General features: G+C 39.0%; 1 protein-coding gene across 2 annotated transcripts in view; it reads right to left on the bottom strand.

Moving 5' to 3' along the window:
* The window catches only part of PKIA (cAMP-dependent protein kinase inhibitor alpha), a 97,051-nt gene extending 92,340 nt beyond the window's left edge, over positions 1–4,711 (bottom strand). The window contains exon 1 of one of the 2 annotated variants that reach the window (XM_061123532.1): positions 4,587–4,711. The gene's annotated coding sequence lies outside the window, so the exon portion shown is untranslated. The remainder of the gene's footprint in view (positions 1–4,586) is intronic. The other variant, XM_061123533.1, reaches the window with a different exon arrangement.
* Positions 4,712–21,313: the final 16,602 nt, after the last annotated feature.

Below are 21,313 nucleotides of genomic sequence, written 5' to 3'. Positions count from 1 at the left end.
AGTCTGGAGGAGGAGCCAAATTAATCAAGTATTCAGATACCAATGTAAGGAATCAAGGATCACAAAAAATTAGGCAAATATGACACCACCAAAGGAAACTAATAAAACTCCAATAAATGACCTTAAAAAAGTGAAGATCTAGGAACTGTCAAAGAATTCAGAATAATCCTCTTAAGGAAGTTTAGTGAACTACAAGAAAACACAGACAAATAACCGAAATTAGGAAAACAATGGTGAACAAGACAAGATGTTTGACAAGGAAATAGAAGCATTAAAAAAATAAAAATAAAAACAGGAATACTAGAATTAAAAAGTACAATAACAATAACTGAACTGAAGAATTCAATAGAGTATCAAAGGTAGATTCAACCATGCGGAAGAAAGGATCAGCAGACTAGAGGATAAGACATTAGGAATTATCCAATGAAAGGACAAAAGAAAAAGAATAAATGATATACATGTTATGGGAATTCCAGGAGAAAAGAAAAGAAGGGACAGAAAGTATATTCAAAGCAATAATGGTTGAAAACTTCCCAAACCTGGGATGACAAATGGATATCCAGATCCATGAGGCCCAAATGACCCCAAATAGGTTGGACTCAAATATGGCTACATTGATACACATTGTAATTAAATTGTCAAAAGTCAAAGACAAAGAAAGAATTTTAAGAGCAGAAAGAGAAAAGAGAAAAGGTCCATATAAGGGAACTCTGGGATAACTGGATATTCACATGTAAAAGAAACTGGACCAATAAATCTTATTACCCTCACAAAATTAACTTCAATTGGATTAAAGACTCAGGTGTAAGACCAGAAACTATGAAACTGCTAGAAGAAAACATAAGCATAAATCTCACTGCAGGGTCTTGGTAATGACTTTTTGGATAAGTATAAGTTTTGTTTTGTGGTGCTTACTATGTTTCTTAATATGGATGAACCAATATCCATTTAAGGGCATGTAAGTTCACAATAACTTTTGTGAATATGACTATTTGAAGGTACTTTCATTATTTATTTATTATGTAAGGATTTTAAACAAGTAAAGTGGTACTTGCAGACCTTATTTAGAGCCTAACTTGGCTTTTGACTTCCAAGGTAGCACAGTAGCAAAGAATCTGCTTGCCAATGCAGGAGATGCCAGAGATGCAGGTTTGATCCCTGGGTTGGGAAGATCCCCTGGAGGAGGAAATGGCAACCCATTCCAGAATTCTTGCCTGAAAAAAATTTCATAGACAGAGGAGCCTGGTGGGCTACAGTCCACAGTGTTGCAAAGAGTTGGCACAACTGAGTGACTAAATACACACACACACCCAACTTGGCTATTAGAGTAGGTGGATATATACCCCTGGAAAATAATAACTCATTTCTTCACTAAAATCAAATTGCTGAACATCTAGTTTGCATATACATAGCTAAGAACTGTATTATGAGTTGTAGGTAATAAAAAGTTGTTAGTCACAGACTCTGCTCTCTAGGCCTGTTTTACAAGAGCAGATCATGTTCAAACTAAAGGGCAGACCAAAATGGAAAATGCCATAGGAATTTAGACAAGGGAGAAACACATCTGAGACATGAAGGAAGGTGGGTAGACTTATGGAGAAGGCTTCATGGAAGAGGCAGTATAAGATGTGAATAAGTTTTCAACATGTAGCAGGGTGAGTGAATGGAACAAAGAAGACATACAGGTGTGATGTCATGGGGCACAAACTGGAATAAAGACTACTTGGTCTTGGTTGGTCATGGGGTAATTTAAGGGGATTTGTAAGAAACTAAAAAAAAAAACCCCATGATCAGAGGAGCCTGGCAGGCTACAGTCCAAGGTGTCGCATAGAGTCAGACATGACTGAGCATGCATGCATAATGACAGCAAAGTTACTGATAATACTGACCACCCACCAGACTAAATACAGTTTTACTTGATTGGAAAGCAACAGACTGATTTCAAATCTGTCTTGTCAAAACTACAAAACATTCCTACAGTTCATTTAACATCTAATAGTGCACACCCTTCTATTTGGTGTTCCTCCTCCTTAATACCAGGCGATTAATTTTTCCTTTCTCTGGGAAACATTTAAAAAAAAGGAAATAAAGTAATAAATCAGTTTCAGTCAGGATATCACACCACTGTTTCTTCCCAAGGCTTTGAATTTAGAAACTTCTCTCAGAAATTGTTTAAACGTAACAAAGTCTAAGTTCAGAAATCCCTTAAATTTATTTATCTTAATTAGTTGCACTACAGTAGGAAATTATATTTTCTATCTGGGTTTTCTTTTTTCCCTAATGGCTTCTCCAACCATAATCTATAACTTAGTACATTCATCTCACCTGTAAAATCACTGGCAGGTAAGATGATTTTAGGCAGCACCAGTCCCCTAGTCCTGACCCACTTCTTGCCAAACAATTCAGATTCTTCAGAAACCAAGTAACAGACACTTTCAATTTCTAATCATCATTAGCATATTTTCATGTACTATCTTCAACATAAATACACCTTTTAAAATGACAGAAATTTTTATTGTACTTAAGATCAATTGCACTAACCTGTATTTCATAGACCGTGGACTATTCTTTTAAAAATGAAGTATTATTCACTATGCTTTTCACTTATTACTCAGAATAGTTATTCATATGGTTAAACATTTTACGATTAGGTAAAAAAGGTGGTGAAAGAAAGGTTTTTGCTGTTTTTGTTCTTTGTTTCCCTGTCTAGTTGATGTGCCTTGTGTCAAAATTTCAGGATCTTGAAAATTTAATATCTCAAACCCAAACCACATTCAACAGATAATAATAATAACAACAACAAGCCAAAAAAATTTTCGGTCCAAAGGTTTTCATGATTCAGAGGAACAGTTCCTGGAGTGGACCACTTGGAGTGAAATTCCACCCACCACCCCTACTCCTTCTGCCTCATATACTGAAGGTAGGAACAAAGAAACCAAGTCAGATTTTTCCACAGTGTACTTATAAATAGAGAATCTGTAATCAGAAAAACAATAATGATATATAAATAGAAGTAACATGATTTTGCAGAACGAGTATCTTTGTCTAAAAGCCATATTAGAAAAAAAAAAAAAAAGGTAAGCAGAGGTCAATTTTTTAGCTATAAAACCCTGGTCCTCTTTTTCATTGATCTCCTCTCTCAATGTATTAAAATTGCAGGGCTTTGGAGTCAAACTGTCTCTATGATTTCAAATGTAAAGAGAATAAATGTCATTCTAAATAGAATATTATTAACACACTGACACCACAGTTCGGCTTATTGCAACTGTTCTCTGTTGGGGAAGTAGCACATTTGCAATTCCCATCACAGCCATCTTAACCATTTCACAGAATATCATTCAAACGCACGTCCTTAGGTGGGCACTTGAGCTCAGTAGCAAGGCGTCTGTGGGGAAATCCGAGGTCGGAATCCCTAAAACCTTGAGGATGCCCCAATAACCCGAGGCTCAGACTGGCCAGCTCCCCTGGCTTTCTCACTGCCTGTGGGGAAAGCCTCCGGAAACTCTTTTGAGGTATTGGGGGAATCCTAGAACAAACGCGTGGTTTGCTTTGGCCGGAGGACTTGCTTCATACCCTACCCAGCTAGGTGTCTCACAGCCTTCCAAAAAAGGCTTCAAGAAAAACGGGATAGGCTGGCATTCACATCCCTACTTCCACCTATTCTTAGGCACAGGAGCAACATTCGTTAGGTATCGCTCTCTTTCTCACAGCCCGACGGATTCTGCTGTCCTCGAAACCCGTCTAGGATAGCTGCAGGGACTCCAACGAAGCGAGTTATCGGAAACCATGTTGGTACTGGGCTGAAAGGACTTTTCTCATGCCCTGTATTTGGGGGAAGGACACGAGTAACAGTCCAAACGTGGTGGGGGGCAATGCCCTTTCTGAGTCCTTGACAAAATCAGTCATGGAAAGGAGGTGGTGGACAGGGGCTGACAAGAGCTGGCCGGGGGATAGCCACAGCATCCACGGGAGGAAAAAAAAAATCAAGTAAAGATTGACAAGAGAAATGAAGGGAGAAGTGGAGCCAACTGCTGCACAACCCAAGCTGAACTCCGAAGGCAAGTTTCACCTCGAATCTGAGACTCTTTCTAAGGGTTGGGTGTTGAAGCGGGCGTTTGACGTCGAAATGTGCACGGAACCCATTCTGAGCACTGGAAAGGGAGAAGACGGGAGGAAGGCAAAAGAAGAGGGAAGATTTTCGATGACTTCTCCAAGCTCCTGCCAAGGACCTGCTGCTCACAAACCAGAAAACACCCAAGCGAAGGTTGAAGGCAGCAACGTTAAAAGTGCAACTCAAAATTATTTTACATTTTGAATACTCTTCAATATCTAAGTGAGTCTAGCATTGCCACGGTCGATTAGCTTTAATATGAATATAGAGGCTGACCGCCTTCTTTGTCTGCCCCAAAACACCGCTCCTCCGATCTCAAGCACTTGATTAACATTTCCAGTTGTTGCTCCTTCACCCCAATACAGAATGCAGCAGGGACAGTCGCCTTCTTCCCAGGGTATCGCAAACCCCATTATTAACCGAGCGCAGAGCACCGCGCAGCGCGGCCGAAGGTAGTGATAGCCCGGCAGCTTACCTTCTCGGGCGCGATCGAGTCAGCGCACGTCCCAGGCGTCCGCTGCCCCGGGCCGCAGTGCCGCCGCGCCGGCCGCTGCGTGGTCAGCTCAGCCGGCCCCCACCCCAGCTGCCAGCTGCTGCAGCCGCTCCGGCCGCATGAAGTCATCCCCCGCCCCGGGCCGGATCGCCACACTCCGCGCCAGCCGCGGGGGGAGAGGGACCTCTCCAGGAAGCTGCGCCCGTCGATCGCCCGGGTTCCCGGCTTTGGGATTATTTCCTACGAATGCTTTTTACCGAAGAAGCGTCGCCTGAGGGTGGATCGAGAGAGAAGAGGCCGAGAGACTCTCTCTGCAGAGCGCCTCTCCCCAGAGCGCTCCCCTGTCACTGCCGCCTCATGGACAGCTCCATTCCGCCGTGTGGGTTTCCCACCCTCCTCATCTTCCTTATCAGTATTGTTCATTTTGCTGAATTTGAGAGTGCGATTCGCTTTGGAGCTAGCATTCAAGCACTCCGAAAATATTTTAAATTGACAACTAGATTGCTAAGCCCCTTGGAGCAGGCTCCACTTTCCTCCAACACACACACATACACACACACACTCGCGCACGTACACACACAGTCAAACCACTCACAATTATGAGAGCCGGGACTTCTCGCTGTCTTACCTACGTAATGGAACAGGAAACTCCCAAAGGAGTGAAGTAGGACCGGCTAGAGAAAGCACTCAAGGAAAGAGGGGTGGCCCAGGATTTTTTTTGCTGTTCAGTAGAGTACTTAGTGAACAGATGTTTCCCCTCTAATACCTCCCATATCAGCCCTCCCTCACGTGGGGTGGCTGCTCTGGTGAGAGCTATAACATTTGGAAACAAAGAAGCTGAATCCCCATGACCAGATGGCTGTATCTCTTTCTTTCCTGAAGGATTTTTGTCAGACTTGCATTGGGAATAATATAAGCATATATGCATATAAGCCCTTCTCTCTTTAAATTGGCAGGTATCTCTGTTTCTCTCTCTTAGTCTTCCTTCTCCCTCCCTCTCCTAAGCTGTTCAGATCAACAATTTGGGGATTTAGAAGAAAGGGGAAAAAATGCCAAAGAGATGCCCTCTTTACAGCTAAACCAGGGTTTCTTTTCCCAATGTTGAGTTAGTCCCAGTGAGAGAGGCTCTTTGTCACTGGGGTTCTGCGGGTGAAGTTCTTACACTCAACTTCCTTTTGGAATTGCCCATCACTGCAAGGAGATCAAATCAGTCAACCCTAAAGAAAATCAACCCTGAGTATTCATTGGAAGGACTGATGCTGAAGCTGAAGCTCCAATACTTTGACCACCTGATGTGAAGAGCCAGTGGACTCATTAGAAAAGACCCTATTGTTGGAAAGATTGAAGGCAAAAGAGGTCAGCAGAGGATGAGATGGTTAAATAGCACCAAGATTCTGTGGACATGAATTTGAGCTAACTCTGGGAGATAATGGGGAATAGAGGAGTCTGGCATCCTAGAGTCGATCCATGGGTTTGTAAAGAGTCAGACTCAACTTAGTGAATGAACAACAACAACAGGTTTAGCCCAGTTTTATGCTTGAATTTGTCCAGAAACCTAAAGAGTGTAATTGCACAAGGCCAAGGCAGTACCCTTGATCTAGAAAGAGTCCCCAAACCTCTGTTTAGTGGCTCCAAAATTAGGAGGTAGTGTAGCAAACAGAATCCAGTGAGACTCAGAATTCTTGACCCTAAAATGCAAGCTAAAACAATCTAATTCATTTCTCTGAGCTTCACTTTCATAAAATTACACCATGAATACCACCAAAGAGCAGGGGATATGTATCAAAAGGTGTGTGTAATCTGAGTGGGAATATTGCATCTTTAATTTCACTAATCTCTAGCTTCAACAGTGTTTAGCATCTCCTTTAAGTATAAATGCAGACATCAAACCACAATAGTATTGGGATGCCTGTGACTTTGTCACTAGTAGATGTCACAGATAGTTTCCTATCGTAGTTTTTATAGCTATCTCAAAGTATCACTGAAGGAAGAAACAGAACAGGCTCTATCTTGAAAGCAGGACTCCATCTTGAGCTGGACTGTGGACTTTGAGCTCTATGCCCAGTACCTATGGAAACGACGTACCAGCTGGAAAACCAGGCCCCCGGAAGGAAGAGCCCTAGGGTTCTCCATCGCCTAGAAGAATACCCTAATCATCTGTGTGACTGAATAGAATCATACATTCCATATACTTATTGGGGTATGACCACAGGCCTATTGATAATTGTCCACTGCTAACTACCTAGGCTTAAGACTTATGAACCATGGGTTAACTTTGATTGTATTGTTGTAAGAAGGGGGACCCCCTTCTAGGGCCCGAAGTTGGGCTCTTGTCTAACACTCGGAAAAGAATTGTCCAAGGAGACACGTGCTGACAAAGCAAGAGATTTTATTGGGAAAGGGCACCTGGGTGGAGAGCAGGAGGGTAAGGGAACCCAGGAGAACTGCCCTGCCGCGTGGCTCGCAGTCTTGGGTTTTATGGTGATGGGATTAGTTTCCGGGTGGTCTTTGGGCAATCATTCTAATTCAGAGTCTTTCCTGGTGGCGCACGCATCGCTCAGCCAAGATGGATGCTAGCAAGAGGGATTCTGGGAAGTGGACGTACAGGTAGTGCCTCCTCTCGACCTTTCCTGAACTCTTCTGGCTGGTGGTGGCTTATTAGTTCTGTATTCCTTATCAGGATCTCCTGCCATAAAATAACTCATGCAAATGGTTACTATGGTGCCTGGCCAGGGTGGGCGGTTTCAATCAGTGTACTTCCCCTAACAGTATCTTTCTTTTTCCTTTGTTCAGACTAGGTTCAGGGAATTTGGGGAGGTGGGGTTTGTGCATGTACTCTTAGGGTATATAAGGTTTTTACAAAAACTGGTCGGGCCCTTGGTTAAGAGGAGACTCTGCCTTGGGCCTGCTGGTGTAATAAATTGCACTCCACTATCTGCACTGTCCTTCTGAGTGAGTGTGTTTCCCGGAACGCGTGGCTACAACATCACTACCCTGATGTTACAGTCAAATCATCATTATGTTTTTTATTTTACTAAGTAGACTATATATTTTTAGAATTTTTAGATATACAGAAAAAATTAAGATAGTGCTACTGAGTCCAAGTTCAGTTTGTTCTTTACACAGCGGATCAATAAGTTGGGAGATGAATGAGGAAAAGAGTAACAACTTTATTCAGAAAGCTGGCAGACCAAGAAGATGGCAGGCTAATGTCAAAATACCTATCTTATCAGGGTCTGGATTCCAGGTTCTTTTATAGAACACAGGGGGGAGAAAGTGAGGAAGTAAAGTAAAAAGGCTATTTATCTCACAAATATCTCCTGGGATGACCAGCCTCGGGGCAGGCATGAGTTAATTTCTTATTTCTTATAGCTGTTCTCATTTGGGCTTCATTGTAGCTTAGTTGGTAAAAGAATCTTCCTGCAATGCAGGAGTCCTTGGTTTGATTCTTGGATCTGGGAGATTACCTGAAAAGAAATGGCAACCCATTCCATTATGCTTGCCTGGAGATTCCCATGGACAGAGTAACTTGGTGGGCTACAGTCCATCGGGTCCCAAGAATTGGACATGACTTAGCAACCAAGCCACCATTTTCCTGTGGACACAGTCAAGATGTTTCCCTGAACAAAGACACTTCTGTTTAGTATTCAGGCAGAAGGGCAGGGTTCCTTGAGGCAGACTATTATATAGTAATATATAGTGTGTGTGTATATATATATATATATATAGTATATATAGTAATATATACTATCTTACTAATATATAGTAATCTTTTAGCAAACAAAAGCTATGGGAAATAGAGGGTAAAGTAAAAGAAACAGATTCTTCCCTGTAGCAATAGTTTGGAATTAGTCCATTCCCAATTTCCTCTATTATTAATACTTTCCACTATAATAGTAGTTTTGTTAAAAGTAATGAGCCTATATTAATACAATAATATTAACCAGAGTTTGTACTTTATTCAGATTTCTTCGGCTTTTGTCTGACTTCCTTTGTTCTGTTTCAAGCTTCCCTCCAGGACACAGTTATCAAGTCCCTTAGGCGCCTCCAGGCTGTGACAGTTTCTCAGGCTTTTCTTGTCTTCGATAACCTTGACAGGTTTGTGAAGTAGTGATCAAGTATTTTGTAGCATACCTCACTAATGTAATCTGTCTAATGCTTTTCCATGATAAGACTGGGGTTATGGTTTATTGGGAGAACACTCAGATAAAGTGTCATTTTTATAATGTCAGATCAAGGGTACATACTATCAATGTGATTTGACTGCTGATGTCGACCTTGATAACCTGGTTGAGGTAGTGTCTCAGATTTCTCCTCTGTAAAGTTACTCCTTCACCCCCTCCATACTACACTTGTTGGAAGGAAGTCACTGTTTGAAGCCCACACCCAAGGAGTGGAGAGTTTTGCTTCACATCCTTGAGGACAGAGTATGCACATAAACTATTTGGAATTCTTCTGCATGGGAGATTTGTCTGTGTGCTAAGGCACTTCAGTCGTGTCCGACCCTTTGCAATGTGCTACTGATGCAATGTAGCCCATCAGTCTCCTCTGTCCATGAGATTCTCTAGGCAAGAATACTGGAGTAGGTTGTCATTTCCTCCTCAAGGGTATCTTTCCAACCCAGAGATCGAACCCACATTTCTTATGTCTCCTACATTGACAGGTTCGTTCTTTACCACTTGGAGCACCTAGGAAGTTCTATTTTCCCCTAAATATCAATTAATTCAATAGTTTATTTGTATCAGTAGATACACGAATATTTATTTTATACTTTGGGTTATAATCCAATAGTACTTTATTTTGTTGTTTAAATTGTTCCAGCACTCACCACTGGGAGCTTTCTCTATTGATGCCTATCTTTTTTTGACATACACCTTTCGGATGTGTGTGTGTGTGTTTGTCTGTGCATGCGTGTGTACTTGTGTTTAGCATGTGTGTGTGTATGGGTGTGTTTAACACTTCCTGACTTTCTGGTACCACAAGATGCTCCAGGCTCATTTTGTGTATTTCCTGTCCCAGTTCTCTAAGGAACACTGATTTTTTTTATTGGGGAGTGGTAATAGAAACCAAAATCCGGGTTCTAGATGTGCTGATTGTTAATGGGATACTATTTCTTTAGGTTCTTTTAACTGAGAGAGCAAAGAAATATATATCTATACTAACCCATGGATATACACATATCAATAAATACTTTTGTATATACCTATTGATATATCTGCTTCCCTGGTGGCTCAGTGATAAAGAATCTGATTTCTAATGCAGGTGATGCAGGTTCAATCTCTGTGCTGGGAAGATACCCTGGAGAAGGAAATGGCAATCCACTCCAGCATCCTTGCCTGGAAAATCTCATGCACAGTGGAGCCTGGTGAGTATAGTCCACGGGGTCACAGAGAGTCAGACACGGCTTAGTGACTAAATAACAAATTTATATACCTATATTGAGCTGAGTATATACTGATAGCTGCACTATAATCCATTAACAGATTATTTTAGCTTTGTCTTCTTTATCCATAAATTCATATTTCAGTACTGAGAAATGTAGCTTCCACCATCCACCATCTATTTACTTAATTATTCAGTTCCCATGCACATGTATCAGAATTGTTAACCTAGGCCCACAACAACAACTATTTTTAGTATAGTAGTTAATAGAATCTCTGTTACATCTTGTTATTTAATGAGTTTAAATGCCCATACACTTCCATATCACAAATTTGTTTTGTAAGTTATTCTAATAACTACATTTAAAAATTAGTAATTAGGAAAAAAAAATTAGTAATTAGGGATATCCCTGGTAGCCCAGTGGTTAAGAATCTGCCTGCCAATGAAGGGCACAAGGGTTTGATCCCTGGTCTGGGAAGATTCCACATGCAGCTGAGCAGTTAAGCCCAAGGACCACAACAACTGAAGCCGACGTGCCCTAGAGCCCATCCCCGGCAACAAGAGAAGTCACCACAATGAGAAGCCAGTGCGCGGCAACTAGAGTAGCTCCCTGTTCGCTGCAACTAGAGCCAGCAACAGAGACCTAGCTCAGCCAGAAGTAAATAAAAATTTTAAAATATTTAAGACAGTAGTAATTAGTTTCATTTGAAATTTATATATTACATTTAATAAATTTAAAAGTATTATTTTAAGAAGATTTAAATGGGATTGTCAAAGGGATTCACAGTAAAAAGGTTAGAAGCTCAACTGCAGGAAGATTATTGTGAGGTTATAATGAGATGATGTGAAGTTATCTGGTACAGATGTTAAGAAATAACAAATAATAAATACCTTGAAAGAGAGAGCATGCTGAGCCTTAAAATTTATAATTTAGTTGAAGGACTTGCTAGACATCAGGTATTGGAGGTAAAAGTTCATGTAATGTTAAGGGGAGGATGAGAAGATGAGGGAAGCCAGAAGACCAGGATGACTGTGAAGGTAAGGGGTTTTGTAGTTGAAGAGACTGGGGCTTGGATCCTACCATTCATAGCCTGATTTTGTCTCATTTTTGAAATAAGGAGAACAATGGCTATTACATAGGCTTGTCCTTAAGAGCCAAAGTGGATGTTTAATTGTGTCTTTTAATTTGTGTGAGGCAGTGGGGATTAAGTGTGGTAATTTGGGACAATCCCATAACATACCATATCGTCCTTCCTACTATAGTTTAATTCTATGAAGTTGGACTTACTGGAGTTTCTTATAATAGATTAGTTTCCTTCATCCATCAAAGTACTCTTGCCAGGTGCTTTTTTTTTTTTTTTTTTTAACTGGAGGACAATTGCTTTATATTATTATGTTGGTTTCTGCCATACATCAACATGAATCAGCCACAGGTATGTCCCCTCCCTCTAGAACCCCCCTCCCATCTCCCACCCCCATCTCACCCCTCAATGTTGTCACAGAGCAAATTCCCACTTGCTCTCTATTTTGCATATGGTAATGTATATGTTTCCATACTATTCTTTCAATTCTTTCCCCCCATTCCTTGCCCCACCATGTCCACAAATCTGTTTATGTCTGCATCTCCATTGCTGCCCTGAAAAATGGGTTCATCAGTACCATCTTTCTAGATTCTATACACATGTGTTAATATACAATATTTGTCTCTGTTTCCAATTTACTTCACTCTGTATAATAGGCTCTAGTTTCATCCACCTCATTAGAACTGACTTGAATGCATTCTTTTTTTATAACTGAGTAATATTCCATTGTATATATGTACCACAATTTCTGTATCCATTCATCTGTTGATGTACATCTAGGTTGCTTCCATGTCCTAGCTATTGTAGAAAGTGCTGTAATGAACACTGGGGTACACTTTTTGACATCCATCACAGCAAGATCCTCTTTGACCCACTTCCTACAGTAATAGAAATAAAAACAAAGGTAAGCAAATGGGGCTTAATTAAACTTAAAAGCTTTTGCACAGCAAATGAAACAATAAACAAGATTAAAAGACAACCCTTAGAATGGAAGAAAATAATTGCAAATGAAACAACTGACAAAGGATTAATTTCCAAAATATACAATCAACTCATGCAGCTCAATACCAGAAAAACAAACAACCCAAAATCAAAACATGGGTGGAAGACATAAATATACATTTTTCCAGAGAAGACATACAGATGACCAACAAACACATGAAAAGATGCTCAATATATCTCATTATTAAAGAAACGCAAATCAAAAGTACAATAAGGTATCACCTTACACCAGTCAGAATGGCCGTCATTAAAAAACCTACAAACAATAAATGCTGGAGAGGATATGGAGAAAGGGGAATTCTCTTGCACTGTTGGTGAGAATGTAAAATGATACAGTCACTCTGGAGAACAGTATGGAGATTCCTTAAAAAACTAGAAATAGAACTACCATATGACCCAATAATCCCACTACTGGGCATATACCCTGAGAAAACCATAAATGAAAGAGACATATGTATGCCAGGTTCTTTTTACTCATAGAAGTCAGTAAGTATTGAGGGTGCTAGGGGAAAAGCAAAAATTAAAGCTATCAAATGGCAGGAATTAACTGCTTCAGATACTATACCATGGTGAGAGACATAGGGGTAAACAGAAAGTTACAAAGTGAACTGAAAAATGTCTTACATCAACATGTAGGGTTTGCATCTGTGTGCTTGGAACTTGACATACACCTATGTGCCAAATAATTTAAGTTAATGAGTAATGACTAAGGTGAGGTGAAACAGATCAATTTTTTAATCTATGACCTTTCATCGCACAATCCTTTTTGTTTTGTTTTTTGAAAAAAACAATCTTCAGATTGTGACTTTGAGGTCTGCAATGCTTCCTTTTTGATATCCTGGAATTAGAGGTGGAATAGCAAATGATGCCATGAGTTTCCACAGTGGACAGACAATATGAAACCTGAGCCAGAGGCCCTCCATGCCTAAAGCTGTCAGCATTAGAACCACTGCTTTGGGTTAAGGAGTCCTTCCAGAAAAGACTCATTAAAATGCAAATATGCTATCTGAAGGAGTAACCCTGTATCCAGTATCTCATTAGCAGGCATTAACAATTTAGTAGAGATTAGCCTCTCAGATTTATTATGGAGAGGGGTTGCCAGGGTGATTTGGCCCACGCATCTGTCATCCACTGACTGCCAGGTCTCCTGCCCTCATCACTACATATGGGTCTGCCCTAACTAAGCTAGGAACTTAGTTAACTAGGAAAGAATTGAGCACTTAGTCCAAGACAATCAATTTTGTTTTATATAATTGATTTATGAGAAAGGATAGGAGGAGGATTTCTATAATAATAGTACTTTTGTGTGTGTTGAGGGGAATAGCTGCTCAGCTTAAGTTGATTATGTCCTATAGAATTCTAAAAGTTTAATGACAAACATCTGCCTTTTCAATGAGGTCAGAAAGTATATCATGTAAATTATGCACAAATGTAGTTGAGGGATAGCAAATCTATAGCAACAGAAATAGAACTGTTTTCAGGTAATTAGTTTTAGGTAGGTTTAATTTTCTGCATTAATAAGAAAGCACTGATATAGGAGTATTAGAAAATGATCATTGTCTGAAGATTGGTATTTGATATTGAATATCTATAGCAGAAATAGGAAAATGAGAGAAGGGAAGTGATTACAAACAGAATAGAAACTGTTTCTTTAGACATTGCTAAAAATTCACCTTGTTTTAGCTAGTAAGGAGTTGCCAAATAATACCATATCTATATAATACAGGTAGTATTCTGTAATTGGAGCTCAAGATTTAATTGTAAAATGTATATATTTACTTAAGTGAGATGCTTGGTAAATGGCATATGATATATTCAATAGTGTGGTGTAACTAATTCTCAAATAAACTCTTTTTAAAAAACATTATCTTGTGAAGTCATGAAATAAAACAATCAGGCCAATGGTTTTTAAATTTCTTAACCTCAAGTTTTTAAAGAATCTGACAAAACTAAAACCAAAATCTCTCCTGGAGAAAAGTATGCTTTGAAGAAAACTTTTCTATTGTAATAAATAGATTCTGTGTGTGTGCTTAGTCACTTCAGTCATGTCCAGCTCTTTGTGACCCTATAGACTGAAACCCACTAGGCTCCTCTGTTCATGGAATTCTCCATGCAAGAATACTGGAGTGGGTTGCCACTTCCTTCTCCAGGGGATCTTCTGCACCCAGAGGTGGAACCCACATCTCCTGCAGATCTCCTGCACTGCAGGCAGATTCTTTGCCACTGAGCCACTGGGAAGCCCCAATAAATAGATTATTGAATAGTTTTTATAAATATTTGTCTCTATTTTTCAAATCAAATTTAAGCTAATAAAAAGAGGAAATTTAAATTTAATTAAAAAGCAAGTTTCAATGAAATGCACTTGGTCATCAGGCAAGTTAATATCCATTTATTCAGCAGATGTTGAAGGAGTGTCCAATTTGTGCCACTGTTTTAGACACAAGAGATACAGGAGTGAACAAATAGATCTCTTCTTCATGGAGCTCACTTTTCAGTAGAAGGAAATGACCATAAATGCATAAATATAGCCTGCTAGTTGGTAGAAAGGACCATGAAGGAGCAGCATAATGATGCAAGGGTTGGGTCAACTATACAGGGTGTATAGGGAACATTTGAGTAGAGATTTGAAAGAAGTGTGAGAACAAGCCATATGAATACATTGGAAAAAGAGGCTTGGCATATGTAGGTGGTTGGGCTTATACTATCTGCGTTTCAGAGACTGGGAGGATAGTTTGTCTGAGTGAAATGAGCTGGTTATGGCATCAGTGACTCAATAGACATAAATTTAAGCAAACTCTGGGTGATGATAAAGGACAGGGTTGCGCATGACTGAGGGACTGAACAACAACAAAATCAAAAGGGAAATTGCTAAGAAGTTGGGATTAGAAAGTTAAGTGAGTAAAAGATTAATTTAGGGCCTTTAAGGTAGTGGTCACAAGAGAACTTTAGAGGATTAAGGGTCTACTTTTGAGCAAACTAAAATTGTGATACCTGTCAGATCTTAGTGAATATGTAAAGTAGACAACTGGATATACTTGTCTGAAATTCAGCAGCAAGAGACATCATGGCTGTAGACGAAAATTTGTAAATCATCATGGTATGTAAATGGAGAAAGAAATGGCAACCCAGTCCAGTATTCTTGCTTGGAGAATCCCATGAACAGAGGAGCCTGGTGGGCTACTGTTCATGGGGTCACAAACAGTCGGACACAACTGAGTGATTGAGCACATGGTACGTAAAGTCTTTAGATTTAAAGATGAAATCACTTTATAAGTAGGTGTAGGCAGAGAATAGATGATGTTAAAGGACTGAACCTTGAGACACTCCAATATCTAGAGGATTCACCAGAGGATATAAGGAGTGAGAAGAGAAATAAGAGGTAACAGGAACCCATGAGCCAAGTGGTAGGTGTTAGAGGGAAGAGAAGTGACCATTAATCCTACCAGTGGATTAAGACGAGAACTGCTAATTTAATACAGGACTTGGAAACAGAGATATCACTAATAACCTTGAGAAGAAAATAGTTTCTATATAGTGGAGAGGACAAAAACAGATAAGTGGGAGAAACAGGTAAGTGGGAAAAAGAGCTACCTTTTTTGAATAGTTTGCTATAAAGAGCAGAGCGATGGGGCAATGATTAGAACTGGATATGGGAACAAAGAAAGAATTCTTTCCCCTTTAAGACAGAAGCTATTAGATCTTTGTATGCTAATGAGAACATCTGGTAGAGAACAACTAATGGAAGATTCAGGGAAGAGGAGATACAGTAGAAGAAAAATCCCTGATTAGGCAAGAGATGAGAGATCCAGTGCAGAAGAGAGGGTTTTGCCTTAGAACAGAAGACATACATGGCTTGTGCTAAAGTAGGAGGGAAGGCAAAACATGTAGTTTCAGGTAGACCCAGGTAGGGAGGCAGACTGGATGTTTGGAGTTCATAGATGTTCGATTCTGATCCCTCCTGTAGACTCAGTGAAACAAGAAGCAAATGAGAATTTAGAGAGAGGAAGACATGTTATAGACGTAAAGAAAGAGGAGTTACAGAATTGTTGTCTAGGACAGAAGAAAAGAGAATTGATTAAGCAGTCAGTTTTCTAATAAGTACTAAGAGTTCACATGGGATAAATGAGTGTGAATTTAAATGAGACCAATTAGCAAGGTTGCTGTTTTTTTTTTTTTTCTCCAGTCACGTTTAGGTGTTTGGCACAGATGCTGAATTGGCATAAAGTTCCCTTTCACTGGGGCTGGCATTTTGCACAGCCAGTACCAACTGAGAGTGAGGGCCGAGGGACTTCAGAGCGTGCACATGGAAGAGTGATCCTAACAGCGGCCCATGTGTCCTAACCATGGTGAGCAGAGAACTTAGGAATCAGGCCTTGAGCGCTACACTTGATTTTATTTATTGATTTATTGATTTTTATACTGGATTTTAACTGTATGTTGGATCACAAGAGCAGAAAATGTTGACTGATAGTGGGATTGTAAGAACAAACATAGTTAGAACCTAGCCTCCACAGTTCACACTATACACAGGAATTCTCCGTGTTTCTTTCTGCTAAATTCCTGACTGCAATTTCTTGACCTTTACGTCAATGGCATTATCTGAGGTGAGGTATGCATTTTCGATAAAGTCTGTTAGAAATGCATTTTGCAAGACTGCTTTTAATCTTAAAGGTGTTAGAGTAGAAATAAGTATCATAGAGCTTTCAGTGTTTTCAAGGGCTTTGCTTATCTCTAAAGAGACATTTGTCAACTGTTACACCTAGCTCCAATCTCCAGTTGTTCTTCCTTTGGCACCGAAAATAAGAGTAAAATGTAAAAATTCAACAAATATATTATCTTCAAAGAGATATGTAACATGTTTTCTTTCTAATATAGGTCAAATCTCTCTATTGATACCATTTTCATTTTTTCTCAATATAACAAGTTTATTATTCACCTCCTGGGTCTCCAGCATTGCAGGCAGACTGTTTACGGTCTGAGTCACCGAAGAAGCGTGGTTTATTACTCATTTTCTCTTCATTGTGTGTATATGAGGCAGGTTTGCCCCCTCGTGGATGATTCTGGAACTGTCACCGTGAATTTTTCTTTGTTTTTGTTTGAGAAAAAAGCCTGAAAGGGTAGATATTGTAGTCAATGGGAATTATTTTTGAAGAAATGTTGAGGTTGACCAAAAGAGGTTGAAATCACTAGATGTTTAACTTTATTTAATTAGTTTTAAAACTTGGGATTATGTTAAGAACCACACTTTAACTGAATCTGGAATATGATAGTAAATGAGAACACAGAATTGTGAAAAAAAAAAACTAGTCTCACTCTTAGGTAAATATTTAAGAAGCTTAATGTTTTTAACTTAACTCAGTAAGATAAGATGCCTTTTCTTAAATTAGTTTAAGATTGTACAAATAAAAATAAAGTCTGCCATTGATTAATCTTCACTTTCTACATATAGAATTATACAAGTTATAAGAAAGTCCATTCTTAGGACTGTGTGAACATGGAGTCTGATTTTTCCTTAAGTGTTTTCCTTAACATACTAGGAAAAAATAACTTCAAGGTGCTGAACTTGACATTTATGACTTACATGATTAGCACTGTTTTAGTTTCAAGGAATAAAACCAGTTTCTTTCCTCAAAAGAGCTGCAAGTTGATTGAGAGACAAAGATTGAAATTAAATTCCACTGCAGAAGTTAGTACTTGATGTTAATTGATGTAAGTGGAAGCAACATATTTTAAGTTCATTCTAGAGGAGTAGTTCAGAATAACTTCATAGAAGAGAAGACCTGAGCTATCCTGGGAGACCTTTAAATAGATGAGGAGTGGAGCCAGTGGGAAGGCAAAGGCAGGCTAGCTTTAGAAAGCAAATGTACACAGACATGATCTGGTGCCTTATTCACTATTCTTACAGGTCTAATAAGAACACCTGCTGCTAGCTTCATCATCATCACGATCATTATCACATCATGCTAATAATGAATGGATACTTTTCCAGGTAGCCAAATAAACTTTGTATGTAGCACCTAGATGTTTTCTGTCATCTGCCTTATGAGTTCAATGTTGTAATTATTCTCATTTTACACGTACAAAAATGAAGACTTAGAAGGATTAAGTAATTTGTTCAAATCTAAGTGTGTGCACTTTCAACTCCATACTCTGTCCCTCTGTGCTTAACAGGCTAGATGATTTGCTCATGTTAAGGGCCCAAATATTGGTTGATAACCATAATAATTTCGTATAGGGTAAAGTGAAAAAATCTACTTTGAGTTTATGATGCAGTTTGGTGAATGCACTTAAGTGCCAATAGATGAATAATAAGACTGAGAAACACAAAAATAGAGAGTGAAAAATTTTATATATATGTCTTTTGAGAACAAAGAATTCTTTTGAATGTCTAATTTCTTAGTAAATATCAGGATATCTCACACACATTATTAGGCAGCATCAGTGAAGCTTCTCCTGCACCCTGCAACAGGCCAATATTATAGATGCCCCCCAAAAAATTCATATTTCCTGTACATTATAGATAAGTGCAGACTCTAATCACTCTTTAAGAATGAGCAATTTGGGGACTTCTCTGTTGGTCCAGTGGTTAGGACTCCATGCTTCCACTGCAAAGGACATGGGTTTGATCCCTGGTTGGGGAACTTGGATCCCAGATGCTGCATGGCACAACCAAAAGAAAAAAAAAAAGAATGAGGTAATTTGAATTTTTAATTTCCCTTATCAATTAGTACATATGAATCATGTTAGGTGAAGAATTATTGGTTGATTGGACCCTTTACATTTGAATTCTCTAGAGAGAATAGTAAACAACTCCTTTTAGGCTTAAAATACCACATTCAGCAAATGAATGATAATATCATGCTGAATAAAATGACTGATTCAGTAAGCTGTCTGGAATCTAAAATATATAAGAAGGAACTGAAGGAACTGGAAATAGAAGAGATGACAAGTGAACGTGACTGTGGCTCTAAACTATTATAGGAGTTGTCCTATGAAGAAGAAATTAGACACTCCTATACTGAAGATTTTAGACCAATTAGACAGATTTAGGTTGATAAAAGGATGTTGATAATTAGAACCCTTCAACAATAAAGTAAACTGTATTTTAAGAACATGAACTCCCTGTCACTGAAGTGTTGTAACAGAACTTGACATTAAGAAGTTGGAAATATAAGAAAGAAACTACAGTGAAAAAATTCTATGATTCTATGATTTTTCAAAGCCTCATAAATGTGTATAGCTCATACATTTCATTCATTGTGACATGATGCCTTGAAATGTCCATTCAAAGATGTCTCCTGTGCCACACTCCATAGATGTTTTTTTTCCCATGAATGTTAAGAATTGTTGTTGTTGTTTTGTTGCTAAGTTGTGTCTGACCCTTTTGCAACCCCTTGGACTGTAGCCCTCCAGACTTCTTTCCATGGAATTTCCCAGGCAAGAATATTAGAGGGTTGCCATTCCCTTCTCCAGGGGATCTTCCATCCCACGGATTGAACCCATGTCTCCTGCTTGGGCAGGTGGATTCTTTACCACTGAGCTACCAGGGAAACCCTACTGTTATGATTGGTCCTGTATACACCTTATCGCCATTGAATTAATATTATTCCTAAACAAGCAGCTTTATTCCACAAGGAAACAGAAAAAAGGTTCAGAAATGTTCAAACTAAGTGTTTATGTGTTTGCAAATAGTTTACCAAAATACTTCAAACATTATAGTATAAGTTCTCACATACCCTTTACTCAACTTCCCCAAATGTTAACACTTTAATATTACTATAGTATGATTGTTAAAACCAGGAACTTTACATTGTCACAATGCTACTAACAAATTTATAGAATTGCATTCAGAGATTGCCCATTGCCTTGTAGTACTGATTAAAATCCAGGATCCCATATTGCATTTGCTTGTCATATCTCCTCTTTCTTCTCTAAATCTAGGATAGTTCCTCAGTCTTTGTCTTTTATGACCTTGAAATAATGGAAAATCCTAGTCAATTATTTTGGAGAATTTTTCTCAAATTGGATTTGTTTGATGTTCTCTTTTGGTTAGACTGAGGGTATGTATTTCTTGATGCAAACCCTTCAGGAGAGATGTTTTCCCTTTTCAACGTACTACATTAGAGGTACCAGAAATCTGTATGTCTGATTACTACTGACGATGTGAATTTTGAAGACTTGGCTATAATAATAGCTGCAAAGTTATTATTCCTTTTGTAATTATTTGAAATTATTCAAATATTCTCATTTTTGTTTAATTTTCCCACACTAAATTTTAACATATATTGACAATTCTTGGCTCCCACAATTACTGTGGTGTTTGATGAATGATCATTTTCTAGTCCTGTCATGCAAAGATGGGCATATTAAGGACAGAAATGGTATGGACCTAACAGAAGCATAAGATATTAAGAAGAGGTGGCAATAATACATGGAAGAATTATACAAAAATGATATTAATGAACCAGATAACCATGATGGTGTGATCACTCACCTAGAGCCAGACATCCTGGAATGTGAAGTCAAGTGGGCCTTAGGAAGCATCACTATGAACAAACCTAGAGGAGGCGATGGAATTATAGTTGAGCTATTTCAAATCCTAAAAGATGATGCTCTGAAAGGGATGCACTCAAAATGTCAGCAAATTTGGAAAACTCAGCAGTGGCCACAGAGGAAAAGGTCAGTTTTCATTCCAGTCCTAAAGAAAGGCAATGCCAAAGAATGCTCAAACTACTGTGCAATTGCACTCATTTCACATGCTAGCAAAGTAATGCTCAAAATTCTCCAAGCTAAGCTTCAGCAGTATGTGAACACCAAGAAATTCCAGATGTTGAAGCTGGATTTGGAAAAGGCAGAGAAACCAGAGATTAGATTGCCAACATCCATTGGATCATAGAAAAGATATGAGAATTCCAGAAAAACATCTACTTCTGCTTCATTGACTATACTAAAGCCTTTAACTGTGTGGATCACCACAAACTGTGGAAAATCCTTCAAGAGATAGGAAGACCAGATCACCTTTCTGTCTCCTTCAAAACCTGTATGCAGGTCAAGAAGCAACAGTTAGAACTGAATATGAAACAACAGACTGGTTCCAAGTTGGGCAAGGAGTACGTCAATGTTGTATATGGTCACCCTGCTTATTTAACTTCTATGCAGAGTACATCCTGCAAAGTGCTAGGCTGGATGACGCACAAGTTGGATGCACAAGCACAAGATTAACAAGAGAAACATCAATAACCT

Source organism: Dama dama, chromosome 21 (assembly GCF_033118175.1).
Source record: "Dama dama isolate Ldn47 chromosome 21, ASM3311817v1, whole genome shotgun sequence".
NCBI lineage: Eukaryota > Metazoa > Chordata > Mammalia > Artiodactyla > Cervidae > Dama > Dama dama.
The sequence above is the reverse complement of the archived record's forward strand: the minus strand, read 5'-3'. Positions and strand labels throughout refer to the sequence as shown.